Raw genomic sequence first — 16,057 nt, 5'->3', positions numbered from 1 at the left:
TATAACATTCCAATGAATCTTAGATGTTGAATTGCGTAAGAGTGCACATTCACATGTTTATGTTTACATTACGAGTTAAATAAATCACCGACGCGTATGTTTCCTTCTGAGCCTGTCGGGGCACAATTTGATTAAAATATCTTATAATTAGAGACTGAAAGGGGCGATCTGTATTTGCTTTGAAGAAACTTAAGCGTTGATGAAACTGAAAGAAAAATATCAGGAAATGTAACCTTTACGTACTTTTTAACAAGATACCTATGTAAGAGCCATGCAATAGGTACAATTTCTTGAACGCCTTAACTGTACCTTATAGTTAATCAGTTGAATGGTGTAAATTAAGGAATGTGGGCCGATGGTGCATTTAACTCGTCATGTAAACGTAAACTTGTTCACAAGTATACATTGTCACCCAATTCAGAATTTAACAAGCATCAGTGGAATGTGATGTGTGTGGACACTACTTGTTACGCAAGGTGCTTTTTAGCTGTTCTGATTTTAGTTGTGACAAACCTGTTTTTATTTTTAGTGAAACTATATGGAATGTGCTGCACGCTATCCACCATAATGTCAACACGATATAGGGTGACAACTATTGAACTAAATGAAAAGAAACGTAAATTAGTTACGAACTATGGCATGAACAGATTTTATTGAACATGTAAACGTCACTACAGATTTTCGGATTTAGGTTATGACATGTTCGATATGCCTGCTGTCATTGGCGATGATAAGGCGCAGACCAATAGCGAAATTCTGCATGACCCGCTGAAGTGTCGGAACATCGATGCTGTCGATGACCTCCTCAATGCCTGTTTTCAGATCAGCAATGGTTTTGGAATTATTTCTGTACACCTTGTCTTTAAATATAGATCCACAAAAATGCGTCGCTTACGTTCAGATACGGTCAATATGGCGGCCAATCGAGAACCATGCCAGTGGCCTTTGGGTACCCCGGAGCCAGAACGCGATGCCATACGTGCACCTCCAGGACATCACTCTCCTGTTTTGATGAGGTCGAGATCCATCTTTCATGAATCACATCCCGTCGAAATCAGAGTCACTTTGGATAATGGGGATGAAATCATCTTCCAAAACCTTCACGCACCGCTCGGTTGTGACCGCACCATCAAGGAATATCGCACTGATTATTCCATGACTGGACATTACACACCACACAGTAATCCGTTGAGGTTGAAGAAAGTTCTCGATCACGAAACGCAGGCTCTCAGTCCCCCCCAAATGCGCCAGTTTTGCTTATGAACGAATCCATCCAAATGGAAGTGGGCTTCGTCGCTACACCAAATCATGCTTGCGCGTACTAATTGCCATCATTCCGCGCGGCCAACCGCGCAATTTGAACGTCCTAAACTCGAACTGCTCAGAAGTTACGACGATTTCATTTCGTATAGTCAATAATAGTCAACCCGTAAACTCCTTCCCTCGAAAATTTCTGTCCTTCGTACCTCCTCTGTGTTACCACAGATGACGTATCACTGATCTCATTTGTACTAAGATTGCAGTACCCGCTAGGTCCCTATTTGCTTTCACTGCCCTAGGTGGAATGCGTAAGTTCTAATTAATGTTCATCAACCTGCCGATCTCTATAGTTGTCCCTTGCGCGGAAGACAGCACGTATGTAGTGAATACGTCATCTTGAGGATGTAAGAAACTCTTAGCGAGGAACTGTTACTTAAGAAATAATTAAATTTCCAATTAGTTCTTTATACGGAATGCCACTCGCTTTTTTTATTAGCAGGACACGAGAAACTGCACAATTAATTCCACTTTAGAGTCAAATAACTTCTGTTCGTCAACAAATTAATGAACTCTGTATTTCCGTAATTACAGCTATCACATTTAAGAACTAGACATTGCAAGTTAAGTCTTAACTGATATCGCAGCAGAGAAGATGTCCGTCCGAGACTCTCGAACCAGCTCACACATTTATTCAACGCATGCATCGCTAATAAAGTCTTAACTGACACCGACCGCGCAGACTACATATCTGTCCTCCAAGACTGTCAGTCCAACTCTCACATTTACGAACTAGATATTGCAAATTAAGTCCTAACTGATACCACGTCAGACAACATGTCTGTCCTCCGACACTGCTGAATCAGCCCTGATCTTGCAGCCGAAACAGCCTGGCATCAAAGTCACGCGCGATACGAAGACCTCCAGAGTGCTTCGTCTGGCTTTTCCTTTAGCAGTCGTTTATTGTTCCGCTGTTTATTAATACTTTTCAAATTATGGAATGATAGCCTGCTACAAAAATGGTTCAAATGGCTTTGAGGACTATGGGACATAACATCTGAGGTCGTCAGTCCCCTAGACCTTAGAACTACTTAAACTTAACTAACTTAAGCATATCACGCACATCCATGCCTGAGGTAGGATTCGAACCTGCGACCGTAGCAGTCGCGTAGTTCCAGAATGAAGCGCCTAGAACCACTCAGCCACATCGGCCGGCAGCCTGACACAGAGAGAATCTTTTTTTTTTTTTATTATGAAATGCAAGTAAACACACTGCTTAGTTGGGTGGATGGTTTAAAGAGGGAGGGAAGGGAGCAAACTGCTAGGTCATCGGTCCAACTGCTTAGTTTTTCTAGTGCATTACTGGCCGTTAAAATTGCTACACCACGAAGATATCGTGCTACAGATGCGAAATTTAACCGATAGGAATAAGATGATGTGATATGCAATTGATTAGCTTTTCAGAGCATTCACACAAGGCTGGCGCCGGTGGTGACACCTACAACGAGCTGACATGAGGAAAGTTTCCAACCGATTTCCCATACATAAACAACAGTTGGTCGGCGTTGCCCGGTGAAACGTTGTTTGTGATGCCTCATGTAAGGAGGAGAAATGCGTACCATCACGTTTCCGACTTTGATAAAGGTCGGATTGTAGCCTATCGCGATTGCGGTTTATCGTATCGCTACATTGCTGCTCGCGTTGATCGAGATCCAATGACTGTTAGCAGAAGATGGAATCGGTGGGTTCGGGAGAGTAATACGGAACGCCGTGCTGGATCCCAACGGCCTCGTAGCACCAGTAGTCGAGATGACAGGCATCTTATCCGCATGACTGTAACGGATCGTACAGCCACGTCTCGATTCCTGAGTCAACAGATGGGGACGTTTGTAAGACAACAACCATCTGCACGAACAATTCGACGACGTCTGCATCAGCATGGACTATCAGCTCGGAGACCATAACTGCTGTTACCCTAGACGCTGCATCACAGACAGGAGCGCCTGCGATGGTGTACTTAACGACAAACCTGGGTGCACGATTGGCGAAACGTCATTTTTTCGGATGAATCCAGAATCTGTTTACCGCATCATGATAGTGGCATCCGTATTTGGTGACATTGTGGTGAACGCACATTGGAAGCGTGTATTCGTCATCACCCGGCGTGATGGTATGGGGTGCCATTGGTTACACCTCTCGGTCACCTCTTGTTCGCACTGACGGCACTTTGAACAGTGGACGTTTCATTTCAGATGTGTTACGACCCGTGGCTCTACCCTTCATTCGATCCCTGCGAAACCCTACATTTCTTCAGGATAATGCACGACCGCATGTTGCAGGTCCTGTACGGGCCTTTCTGGATACAGAAAATGTTCGAGTGCTGCTCTTGCCAGCACATTCTACTGATCTCTCACCAACTGAAAACGTCTGGCCAATGGTGGCCGAACAACTGGCTCGTCACAATACGCCAGTTACTACTCTTGATGAACTGTGGTATCGTGTTGAAGCTGCATGGGCAGCTGTACCTGTACACGCCATCCAAGCTCTGTTTGACTCAATGCCCACGAGTATCAAGGCCGATATTACAGCCCCCAGTTGTTCTGGGTACTGATTTCTCAGGATCTATACAACCAAACTGCGTAAAAATGTAATCACATGTCAGTTGTAGTATAGTATATTTGTCCAATGAATACCCGTTTATCATCTGCATTTCTTCGTGGTGTAGCAATTTTAATGGACAGTAGTGTAGTAATAACAGAAGGCTATCATTTTGGCGCGAAACTTCCGAAAGCAGCAGCCAATCGCTGAGAAGGACCACAATTTAGGCGTTCTTCCTCACGATACCCGTACCGAACAAACCACCTGTCACCGCTACCTCACATCACATTGCGTCATCTTGCCACTGCTGCCTTCTCAACTGCTCTAAGAAGAGCTTCGTGTAGCCGCATATGATGGCTGTAAAGCTGGAAATAGTACAATAGTTAATTTTATTTTTAACAAAACTGTGTAATGTGCTACATGACAATCGCTATACAGTCAACATGGTATGTTAATACAGTCATAATGGAACAGGATGCGCAACAAAAAGTGCTTTGAAGATCAGAAGATGACAGTCTTACTGTTGAAACCGGTCATCAGTAGGAAATCGTATTGAATGCGATCTTGGCTATTAAAAATTTCTTCAAAGCTCTAAAATCCATGTGAAGAGAGATTTGTAGCAAGTCCGAAATCGGTAGTGGTTTGAGTTAAACTTTCTTAAACGATACCTGTGGCTAGTTGCTGATTAAATTATAAACCTCGTACTTCTAATAGGACCGCGTTTCTCAACATGTCAAATTTTTACAAGTGAGCATAAATCCCTTCGAACAGAAAATCAACAGAGTACGGCAGCAGCGAGATTAGAGTGTTGTCGAGCAACAGTCGCCACATAACCATATTTTATTGGGTGGGCGGAGGAACTTTCCAGAAGGGTCCAGAGTCGCAGCGGCAGTGACGGAGAGAGACAGTCGTCGGCCGCTACTTGGCGCTAACTCGGCTAACAGGCGGCTAAATGAGAAGTTTGAGTGGGGGGCGGCGGCGGCGTTCCGCGCCCCCAACTAAATCAAGCCGCCGCCTCCGCCGCAGACTCGGCGCGCCGTTCGCCGTTCGTCTTGGCGCCGCAGCTCTTGCTGTTGCTGGTGGTGCGACGCTGCTGCTTCGGCGAGCTGCCTGCGCCTCCGGCTTCGCGCAAGTCTGACGATTCGCCGCTTTGGAGACCGATCTAGGACTGCCGATAAAATGTCGATCTGTCAGTATTTCAGCATTTCTTCCAAAAAGTATCGATATACACTGAAGAGCCAAAGAAACTGGTACATTTGCTTAATATCGTGTAGGGCCCCTACGAGCACGCATTAGTGCCACAACGACTCGATTGACGTCAGAAGTAGTTCTGGTGGGAATTGATACCATGAATCCTGCAGGGCTGTCCATAAACCCGTAGGAGTACGAGGTGGTGGAGATCACTTCCGGAAAGCACGTTGCAAGGCGTCCTAGATATGCTCAATAATGTTCATATCTGGGGAGTCTGGTGGCCAGCGGAAGTATTTAAACTCATGAGAGTGTTCCTGAAGCTACTCTGTAGCAATTCTGGTCATTTAGGGTGTCGCATTGTCCTGCTGGAATTGTCCGAGTCTGTCGGAATGCACGATTGACATGAATGGATGCAGGTGATCAGACTTGATGCTTACGTACGTGTCACCTATCGGAGTGGTATGTAGACGTACCAGGGGATCCCATATCACTCCAACTGTACTCGCCCGACACCATTACAGAGCCTCCACCAGCTTGAACAGTCCCCTGCTGACAAGCGGGTTCATGTATTCATGATGTTGTCTCCACACTCGCCCACGTCCAGTCAGCAATAGTCCAGTGTCGATGTTGACGGCCGCAGTCGAGGCGTAAAGCTTTGCGTCGTGCAGTCATTAAGGGTACATGAGTTAGCTTTCGGCTCCGAAAGCCCATATCAATGATGTTTCTTTGAATGGCTCACACGCCGACACTTGTTGACGGCCCAGCATTAAAATCTGCAGCAATTTCCTGGCGGGTTGCACTTCGGTCACGTTGAATGATTCTCTCCAGTCGACGTTGGTCCCTTTCTTGCAAGATCTTTTCCGGCCACAGTGATGTCGGAGATCTGATGTTTTACCGGATCTCTGATATTCACGATACACTAGTGATATGGTCGTATGCGAAAATCCCCTATTCACCTCTGCCTTGAAGAAGCTGTGTGCCATCACTCTTGCGTCGACTGTAACACCAAGGTCAAACGCACTTAAATCTTGATGAGCTGGCATTGTAGCAGCAGTAACAACTGCGCCACACACTTGTTGTCTTATATAGGCGTTGCCGACCGCAGCGTCGTCTTCCGCCTGTTTACATATCTCTGTATTTGAACACGCATGCCTATGCCAGTTTCTTTGGTGCTTCATTGTATGTCGCCGATATTCTTCACGGGACATATCGATATCAAAATGGCAATATCGAATGCCAATATTTTTATTTCATATTATTTTTTTCCAAATTCACGCTAAATATTTAATGCTGCTTTTAGAAACTGTAGTACAAAATAATTTTACTTTCACTATGTGAAGGAGTCTTATTGCTTGCGTTAAAAACAATTTTTAACCCCACTAGTAAGCTGTTTCTTCAAGTCGGCATTCTTCAAAACAGTTGCTGCAAATAATGAACAAAAATCTAAGCGACAAGATTGATCTCAGCGGTGGGCGGAGACGTATGAGGGGAAATGCTGACGTAATCGGCGCTCGGCACTACCAACAGAAACTGCAACGTTTAGCTGCACCACGCCATTTTGACACGACAGCTGCTGGGTCGCTAGCGTTGGCAAAAATAAAAAAAAAAAGAAAAAAACAGGGAAGTCGACATGAAGTGTTCCAGGTAAATTCGGCATCTGACGAAACGGAACAATGGATCCATTGCACACGTTTTATTGTGCCGTATACCAGCAGTTACCATTGTTAGGAAAGTGGTTATCACCAAGCGCGAAAGTAAATCGTTTTCCTTTAAGTTCTTTCTCTAAGGGGAATAGGTAGGCTGCTAGCTTGTTTATGTGCTGAATATTTATAAATAAATAAATACTTAAATAAACAGCTTTAAAACCGGAAGTATATTTGCAATGTGCAGGCGATATTTTTCTAAACCGGTACCTCGATACGCTTCTCGTCGATATATCGATCACATTGCCTGTATATCGAGAGTCGATAATGACATTATTCTCAATATCGATATATCTGCTTCCGGTTATTTTAAAAATATCAAAATTCCTACATGCAAAAAAGTAGGTCGAGTTAATGTGCAACCACGTATAGTCTAATTTGTGCAGTAATTCAAGGAAGGAAGATCTCACATTGTAGATAGAGGTTGCACAAGTCAAGGTGGTTTCTGCACAGAAACTAATTCTCATCCCGGCCTTCGGCTGAGTCCATTTCTCTGTTCTGGAAGTGCGGCCACCTCGTTTGCGTGCCACTTGCTGAGCTGTGAGCTTCATCTGAGGCAAAAGTCATGATATAGCGATATGCACGTATACACGAGAGCAGTTCAATAAGTAATGCAACACATTTTTTTTCTGAAACAGGGGTTGTTTTATTCAGCATTGAAATACATCAGGTTAGTCCCCAATCTTTTAGCTACAGAACACTATTTTTCAACGTAATCTCCATTCAATGCTATGGCCTTACGCCACCTTGAAATGAGGGCCTGTATGCCTGCACGGCACCATTCCACTGGTCGATGTCGGAGCCAACGTCGTACTGCATCAATAACTTCTTCATCATCCGCGTAGTGCCTCCCACGGATTGCGTCCTTCATTGGGCCAAACATATGGAAATCCGACGGTGCGAGATCGGGGCTGTAGGGTGCATGAGGAAGAACAGTCCACTGAAGTTTTGTGAGCTCCTCTCGGATGCGAAGACTTGTGTGAGGTCTTGCGTTGTCATGAAGAAGGAGAAGTTCGTTCAGATTTTTGTGACTACGAACACGCTGAAGTCGTTTCTTCAATTTCTGAAGAGTAGCACAATACACTTCAGAGTTGATCGTTTGACCATGGGGAAGGACATCGAACAGAATAACCCCTTCAGCGTCCCAGAAGACTGTAACCATGACTTTACCGGATGAGTGTATGGCTTTAAACTTTTTCTTGGTAGGGGAGTGGGTGTGGCGCCACTCCATTGATTGCCGTTTTGTTTCAGGTTCGAAGTGATGAACCCATGTTTCATCGCCTGCAACAATCTTTGACAAGAAATTGTCACCCTCAGCCACATGACGAGCAAGCAATTCCGCACAGATGGTTCTCCTTTGCTCTTTATGGTGTTCGGTTAGACAACGAGGGACCCAGCGGGAACAAACCTTTGAATATCCCAACTGGTGAACAATTGTGGCAGCACTACCAACAGAGATGTCAAGTTGAGCACTGAGTTGTTTGATGGTGATCCGTCGATCATCTCGAACGAGTGTGTTCGCACGCTCCGCCATTGCAGGAGTCACAGCTGTGCACGGCCGGCCCGCACGCGGGAGATCAGACAGTCTTGCTTGAGCTTGCGGCGATGATGACACACGCTTTGCCCAACGACTCACCGTGCTTTTGTCCACTGCCAGATCACCATAGACATTCTGCAAGCGCCTATGAATATCTGAGATGCCCTGGTTTTCCGCCAAAAGAAACTCGATCACTGCCCGTTGTTTCCAACGCACATCCGTTACAGACTCCATTTTAACAGCTCCGTACAGCGCTGCCACCTGTCGGAAGTCAATGAAACTATACGAGACGAAGCGGGAATGTTTGAAAATATTCCACAAGAAATTACCGGTTTTTTCAACCAAAATTGGCCGAGAAAAAAAAAGTATTGCATTACTTATTGAACTGCCCTCGTAGATAGCAGTAACATCGCGTACGCAAAGTGAAAAAGGGCAGTGCATTGGCGGAGCTGTCATTTGTACTCAGGTGATTCGTGTGATAAGGTTTCCGGCGTGATTATGGCAGCACGACGCGAATTAACAGACGTTGACGGCGATGTGATAGTTGAACCTAGACCCATGGAAATTTCCATTTCGGAAATCGGTAGTGAATTCAATACTGAGAGATCCTCAGTGTCAAGAATGGGCCAGGGATACCAAATTTCAGGAATTATCTCTCACCGCGGACAAAGCAATGGCCGACGGCCTTCATCCACATCTTCATCTATATGAACATTTTGCAAATTACATGTAAGTGCCTGCAGAGGGTTCATCGAACCACCTTCCTAACAGTTCTCTATTATTACAATCTCTAACAGCGGACGAAAGAAACGTACACCCTTATCTTTCCGTGAGAGCTCTGATTTCCTTTATTTTATTGTGATGAACGTTTCTCCCTGTGTAGGTAGGAGCCAACAAAATATATTTCCCCATTCGGAGAAGAAAGTTAGTGATTTAAATTTCGTGAGAAGCTCTCGCTGCAACAAGCAACGCGTTTATTTAAATGATATCCACCCCAATTGTTTGCTTAACGACCGAGATCAGCGGCGTTTGCGTAGAGCTACCAGTGCTAACAGGCAAGCAACAATGCCCAGAGATCAATGTCGGACGAGAGCTCCGAAATTTGGCCTTGGCTATGGCAGCAGACGACCGATGCGAGTGTCTTTGTTAACACCACCATATCGTCTGCAGAACCTCTCTTGGTCTCGTGACGATATCGATTGAACCATAGACGACCGTAAAACCGCGTCCTGGTCAGATGAGTCCCTATTTGAATTGGTAACAGCTAATGGTAGTGTGGCGCAGACTTCCAGAAGCCACTTGACAACAAGGAGTGTCCGAACAGGTGGTGGCTGTAATGGTGTGGGCTGTGTTCACATGGAACGTGCTGGGTCGTCAGGTGCAAGAGAACCAATCATTGACGGGAAAGGCCTATTTTCAGCTACCTGAAGACCATTTTGTGCCATTCATGGACTTCACGTTGCCTAACAGCGACGTTATGTCACCGGGTCACAGTTGCTAGCGATTGGTTTGAAGAACATTCTGGACAATTAACGCAGTACGCCGGGCTTGAGGAGGTGTTCCATGGATTCTGTCACCTCAGTGTGAAGCAGGAGTTGCCTCGGTTGTCAACGGTCTTTCGTCTGCAACCTATGCAATCCTAGCACGGTGTCGTAGTGTGCACACATTGTGGGTGCAAAGTTAAGTGCTTACTATCACGCACGGAAGACTATGTGCAGCGTTACAAAATTTATTTTGGAATAGGCAGTTTCGTTAAGAAGAATGCTAGTGAGCGTTGCAGCAGCCATTGGAGTTATCCATGGCACAGTAAAGAGAATAAAGGGCGGAAGAAAACTTAGCTAAAGACTTCCAGGAGGAAGAACGAGAAGAAATTACGCATTTATGTTATTTTGAAGAGCGGGTTGTCGGGAGACTACTATGTAATTTCCCCCTACATTGAAGTCACTAGCTCCGCAGCTCGTGGTCGTGCGGTAGCGTTCGCGCTTCCCACGCCCGGGTTCCCGGGTTCGATTCCCGGCGGGGTCAGGGATTTTCTCTGCCTCGTGATGACTGGGTGTTGTGTGATGTAGTTAGATTTAAGTAGTTCTAAGTTATAGGGGACTGATGACCATAGCTGTTAAGTCCCATAGTGCTCAGAGCCATTTGAACCCTTTTTGAAAGTCACTAGTTCTACTAAACAAAGCAAATACCTCATTTAAGCAATCATTTCATCATTACGATCCGTAGTACACAAGCTAAGCAATTAGTACATCAGTTATTTTTTTCCATCTTATTTACTCGTATATGTTTAAAGGTTCGATAGATATATGGATTAAACTTACTGAATTTCTTAATAACGTGAGAAATTACCGCAAAGAGGACAGATCCATCATATATGCGCATGAAACACATATTCGTAGTTGTCACAGCGAGTGGTCAGATGGATCAAGGCTTAGGAAGAAAAGCGGCACGTTCGAAAGGATGATTCCTTGCTATAGCGCACCCAGGTAGAACTCGTATATCATGTACATGTTGGACAAAATAGAAGAAATGCATTCGCTCATGAGACTACATAAATGATTGATTCTTCTACGGGAGGAAAAACTGGTTTTCTACCAAATGACCTTTTAATGTTCGGCCAGCCGGTGTGGCTGAGCGGTTCTAGGCGCTACAGTCTGTAACCGCGCGACCGCTACGGTCGCAGATTCGAATCCAGCCTCGGGCATGGATGTGTGTGATGTCCTTAGGTTAGTTAGGTTTAAGCAGTTCTAAATTCTAGGGGATTGATGACCTCAGCAGTTAAGTCCCATGGTGCTCAGAGCTATTTGAACCATTTTTTTTAATGTTCAAGTCAGGGAGTAAAATGGCAGATCAGCATCAAGAAATGATTGCTGTAAATTTTTCTTGGTAATTATCTGAGCTGTTACTGTTCCCTTGAAATGAATGCATGAAGCAGTATTGTAGTTCGACTAAACAAATGTTTTTCTTGTATCTGGTGACTGGAACAAAAATCAGTACCCAGGTTTCTCAATAGCTCCGTTATTGTGGTTGATAATGTTATTATGAAATTTTGTGTTTGCCAAGCAATTGATTTTACTGATGCAACCTTTAATACGATTGTTTGCAGACTAGCAAGTTGTAGCTTATTAGGTACGAAAAATATGCTTTGTGCAAAAGTTTCATAATCTCCCATAGCACAGGGGAGCCCCCATCACTGCCACTGTCTCCTCCCCAAATCTCAGTCTACGTAAATGAGGCCCAAGCTAGTCTGCTTGAGCCTTAATGCATTGGAATGTACAGCGATAACTCGAGGAATAGGATCAGTCTTCTTAGAACATTGTGATACTGCCCCTGCACGGGTCCTGTCCAACCTTTTCATCTCAGAAATCTTTTCAAGAGGGGCAACACCCCAAAAGTTCTATATATTATACAAAGGATTGGCAGGGTTTGAGAACGTGTCGTACCCCAAGAAATAAATATGATAGAAAATATACAAAGTTAATAGTATCCTGGCGTCTTTGACAGTTGTCTAGCACACATATTACCAAAGTAGATTACTGGTGTACCCTGAAGGTAGGCTTATTTCTTTAGTGTAAGTAGTGTTCAAATGAAAAGTTAGGAAACTTCGTAACAACCAAACTGGTTAAAATTTGCATGTGCCGCTTTGGGATAATGTAGTGAGACATGTAGGGTCGCGAATGTAGTGTCGTTACCTCACCGTAAAAAATTCGTAGCTGTTCCCTTAGCAGGCAAGGTGATGTGCACTGTATTTTTCGACGTCTATCCGATACTCATGCAATTCCTCGAGCACGTAAAAGAAAGACAGTGACATGTAATGTGAGGCACTGTGTAGCTTACACAAGTCCATCTAGAGTAAAAAACCTTGGCTAGTCACAGAGGGAGTGATTCTGCTCCATTATGACGCGTGTCCACACATCTCCGAGGTCATGCACATTGTAATGGCCAGCTCCAAGTGAGACGAACATGAGCATCCATCCTACAGCCTGGGTATGTCAGGAGAAAGACATAGCACTATCTTTTGGCAATGTTCTGTAAAGATTCACAGTCCCAAAGATTGCAAAAGAACGTCGAAACTGCCGCCACAATAAGAAAACGCTACAATTTCCAGTAACAACCTGACAATCAAACAACATAGTATTTATTGTGTTAATCCCCGCGCCGGCCTATGTGGCCGAGCGGTTCTAGGCGCTTCAGTCTGGAAGCGCGCGACCGCTAAGGTCGCAGGCTCGAATCCTGCCTCGGGCATGGATGTATGTGATGTCCTTAGGTTAGTTAGGTTTAAGTAGTTCTATGTTCTAGGGGACTGATGACCTTTGATGTTAAGTCCCATGGTGCTCAGAGCCATTTGTTAACCCCCGCACGTGGTTGAGTAGCACCAGAGGCAATCATTTCTAAAAATACTTGAGAATTTTAAAATTAATAAACGTCTACTACTGATTCCAGGAGGGTCAGCTGCCCCTCTTGAACGCCGCCCCCCTTTTGCGGACGCCCACGCAGAGTAGCACTTGTGTATTAGACGTATTCCTGTCACTGTCTTTCTGCCCTCTAGAGCTCCCTCAGGTACCATGAAATTATTCCTTGATGCCTTAACACGTGTTCTGCCATCCCGTCCCTTCTTCTTATCAATGTTATCCACACGTTCCCCTCCTCATCGATTCTTGGGGAAAACACCTCGTTGCTTGTCTTAGCAGTTCAAACATAATTTCCAGTATCCCTCTGCAGCTCACGTCTCAAACGTTTCAATTCTCTTCTTCTTTGGTTTTTCTCACAGTCCACACCTCACAACCATACAATTCTGTGCTCCAAATGTCTATATTCTCAGAAATTTCTTCCTCAAATTAAGGTCGATGTTTGATACTAGTAGACTTCTCTTTGCTGGGAATTCCCTCGTTGACTGTACTAGTGTTCCTTTTACGTCCTCCGTACTTCGTCCGTCATGTGTTAGTTTCATGATCTTCACCTACTTCTTCATCCCCCATATTGTCATTAGTCTCATTTCTGCTACTCCTCTTTACTTACGCCTTTCTTCCGTTTGCTCTCAATTCATATTGTTTGCTCGGTTGTTTATTCCACGAACAGATGCTGCAGTTCTTCCTCACACCAGCCGTAATCGGGTCGTGTTTTGAACGGAAGTCAGGATTGATCAAAGTCACTTTGCTGGGAAGCATCGCGTTCGAATTGCAAGTTGGCCTTGCTCATTGTGACATCTACATCTACATCTACATTTATACCTGCAGATACTCAGCCAGAGTGGGGTGGCGGCAGCATATGGTGATTCTGTGCTATAGGGGACTTGTGTTCTGTGGTCCAGTTGATCCACTTCTTTCGACTTGTTTACCAATTGTTACTTTCGCTGCTGTTATTTTACCTTACACTAATGTGAGCTTGTGACCTTGGTGCATACTACACTAAGGACAATTTACGAATATAGTGAGTTTTGCCTGTAACACGTGTTCAGTTGCAGAAATGTTCAGTTTTCTTGTAGTAACTGAGCCAATTTCGGCATTCTGGTTCTAACTGCATTTATAAACCTTTTAATTAAATTGCTAAGAGTGCAAGTGGTATGCTTTACTAAGCGTTTTATCTGTTTATGAACAAATAGGATCCGAAAGGAGTCTATTGAATCCATAGAAGTTATAAAAATGGATGCATATGCGACTGCTGTATATATGTATGCTCCACATCTCCTCCTAAACCGCTGGACCGAAGGAGAGCACTTAGAAAAGTGCAACAAACGTTACACATAATTTTGGACCTTTATCTGCCTTATTTGACCTTGAGTCGTCCAAATATGATTTACATTGTGATTCTAATACTTGACCCCAATATCTCCCCTGTTTCTTCTGGCACGCCATCCGACAAGTCCTCCCACTTATAGAGACCTTCAGTGCACTCTTTCCACCTACTCGCTCTCTCCTCTGCATTTAACAGTGGAATTCCATTGTACTTTTGATGTTGCCGGAGGTTGTTTAGTCTATTCTATATGCTGAGTCTGTCCTTCCACCAATCATTCCATTTTCGATTTCTCCTCTGCATTTGACAGTGGAATTCCATTGTACTTTTGATGTTACCGGAGGTTGTTTAGTCTATTCTATATGCTGAGTCTGTCCTTCCACCAATCATTCCATTTTCGATTTCTCCTCTGCATTTAACAGTGGAATTCCATTGTACTTTTGATGTTACCGTAGGTTGTTTAGTCTTTTCTATATGCAGAGTCTGTCCTTCCACCAATCATTCCATTTTCGATTTCTCCTCTGCATTTAACAGTGGAATTCCATTGTACTTTTGATGTTACCGTAGGTTGTTTAGTCTTTTCTATATGCAGAGTCTGTCCTTCCACCAATCATTCCATTTTCGATTTCTCCTCTGCATTTGACAGTGGAATTCCATTGTACTTTTGATGTTACCGGAGGTTGTTTAGACTTTTCTATATGCTGAGTCTGTCCTTCCACCAATCATTCCATTTTCGATTTCTCCTTTGCATTTGACAGTGGAATTCCATTGTACTTTTGATGTTACCGGAGGTTGTTTAGACTTTTCTATATGCTGAGTCTGTCCTTCCACCAATCATTCCATTTTCGATTTCTCCTCTGCATTTAACAGTGGAATTCCATTGTACTTTTGATGTTACCGTAGGTTGTTTAGTCTTTTATATATGCTGAGTCTGTCCTTCGACCAATCATTCCATTTTCGATTTCTCCTCTGCATTTAACAGTGGAATTCCATTGTACTTTCGATGTTACCGGAGGTTGTTTAGTCTTTTCTATATGCTGAGTCTGTCCTTCCACCAATCATTCCATTTTCGATTTCTCCTCTGCATTTGACAGTGGAATTCCATTGTACTTTTGATGTTACCGGAGGTTGTTTAGTCTATTTTATATGCTGAGTCTGTCCTTCCACCAATCATTCCATTTTCGATTTCTCCTCTGCATTTAACAGTGGAATTCCATTGTACTTTTGATGTTACCGTAGGTTGTTTAGTCTTTTCTATATGCAGAGTCTGTCCTTCCACCAATCATTCCATTTTCGATTTCTCCTCTGCATTTGACAGTGGAATTCCATTGTACTTTTGATGTTACCGGAGGTTGTTTAGTCTATTCTATATGCTGAGTCTGTCCTTCCACCAATCATTCCATTTTCGATTTCTCCTCTGCATTTAACAGTGGAATTCCATTGTACTTTTGATGTTACCGGAGGTTGTTTAGTCTTTTCTATATGCAGAGTCTGTCCTTCCACCAATCATTCCATTTTCGATTTCTTCACTTAATTCGTGCTGCCTTTTCGCGTTAACTTCTCTGTACTTCCTGTTTATTTCATTCCTAAGTAACTTGTATTTCTGCATTTTTTAATTTCTCTGATCATTTCTTGTACTTTCTTCTGTTACCCAGTGTTTATTTCGTTCGAACATCAAAATGGAAGCATTCAGAGGCTCTTCCATGAACACAGAGTGTACTAGGGGCGCTCTGTAAGTAATACATTTTTTCCTGAAAACACGTGAATCTTATTCATGATTCCACTACACTACATTATACTTCACTCCTTTGGCTACAGAACCCTATATATCAACGTAATCTCCGTTCAGTGCGACGGCCTTACGCCACCTTACCGGGAGTGTCTGTATACCCGCATGGTACCATGCTACTGGTTGGCATCGGAGCAAACGTCTTGCTTCATCTATAACCTTCTCGTAATTCAAGTACTGCTTCCTATGGAGAGCATCTGAAGGTGCAAGGTCCGTGCTGTAGAATGGATGAGAAAGAACAGTCTAACT

This window comes from Schistocerca cancellata, chromosome 1 (assembly GCF_023864275.1).
Source record: "Schistocerca cancellata isolate TAMUIC-IGC-003103 chromosome 1, iqSchCanc2.1, whole genome shotgun sequence".
Classification (NCBI taxonomy): Eukaryota; Metazoa; Arthropoda; class Insecta; order Orthoptera; family Acrididae; genus Schistocerca; species Schistocerca cancellata.
This window is presented reverse-complemented; position numbering follows the sequence as displayed.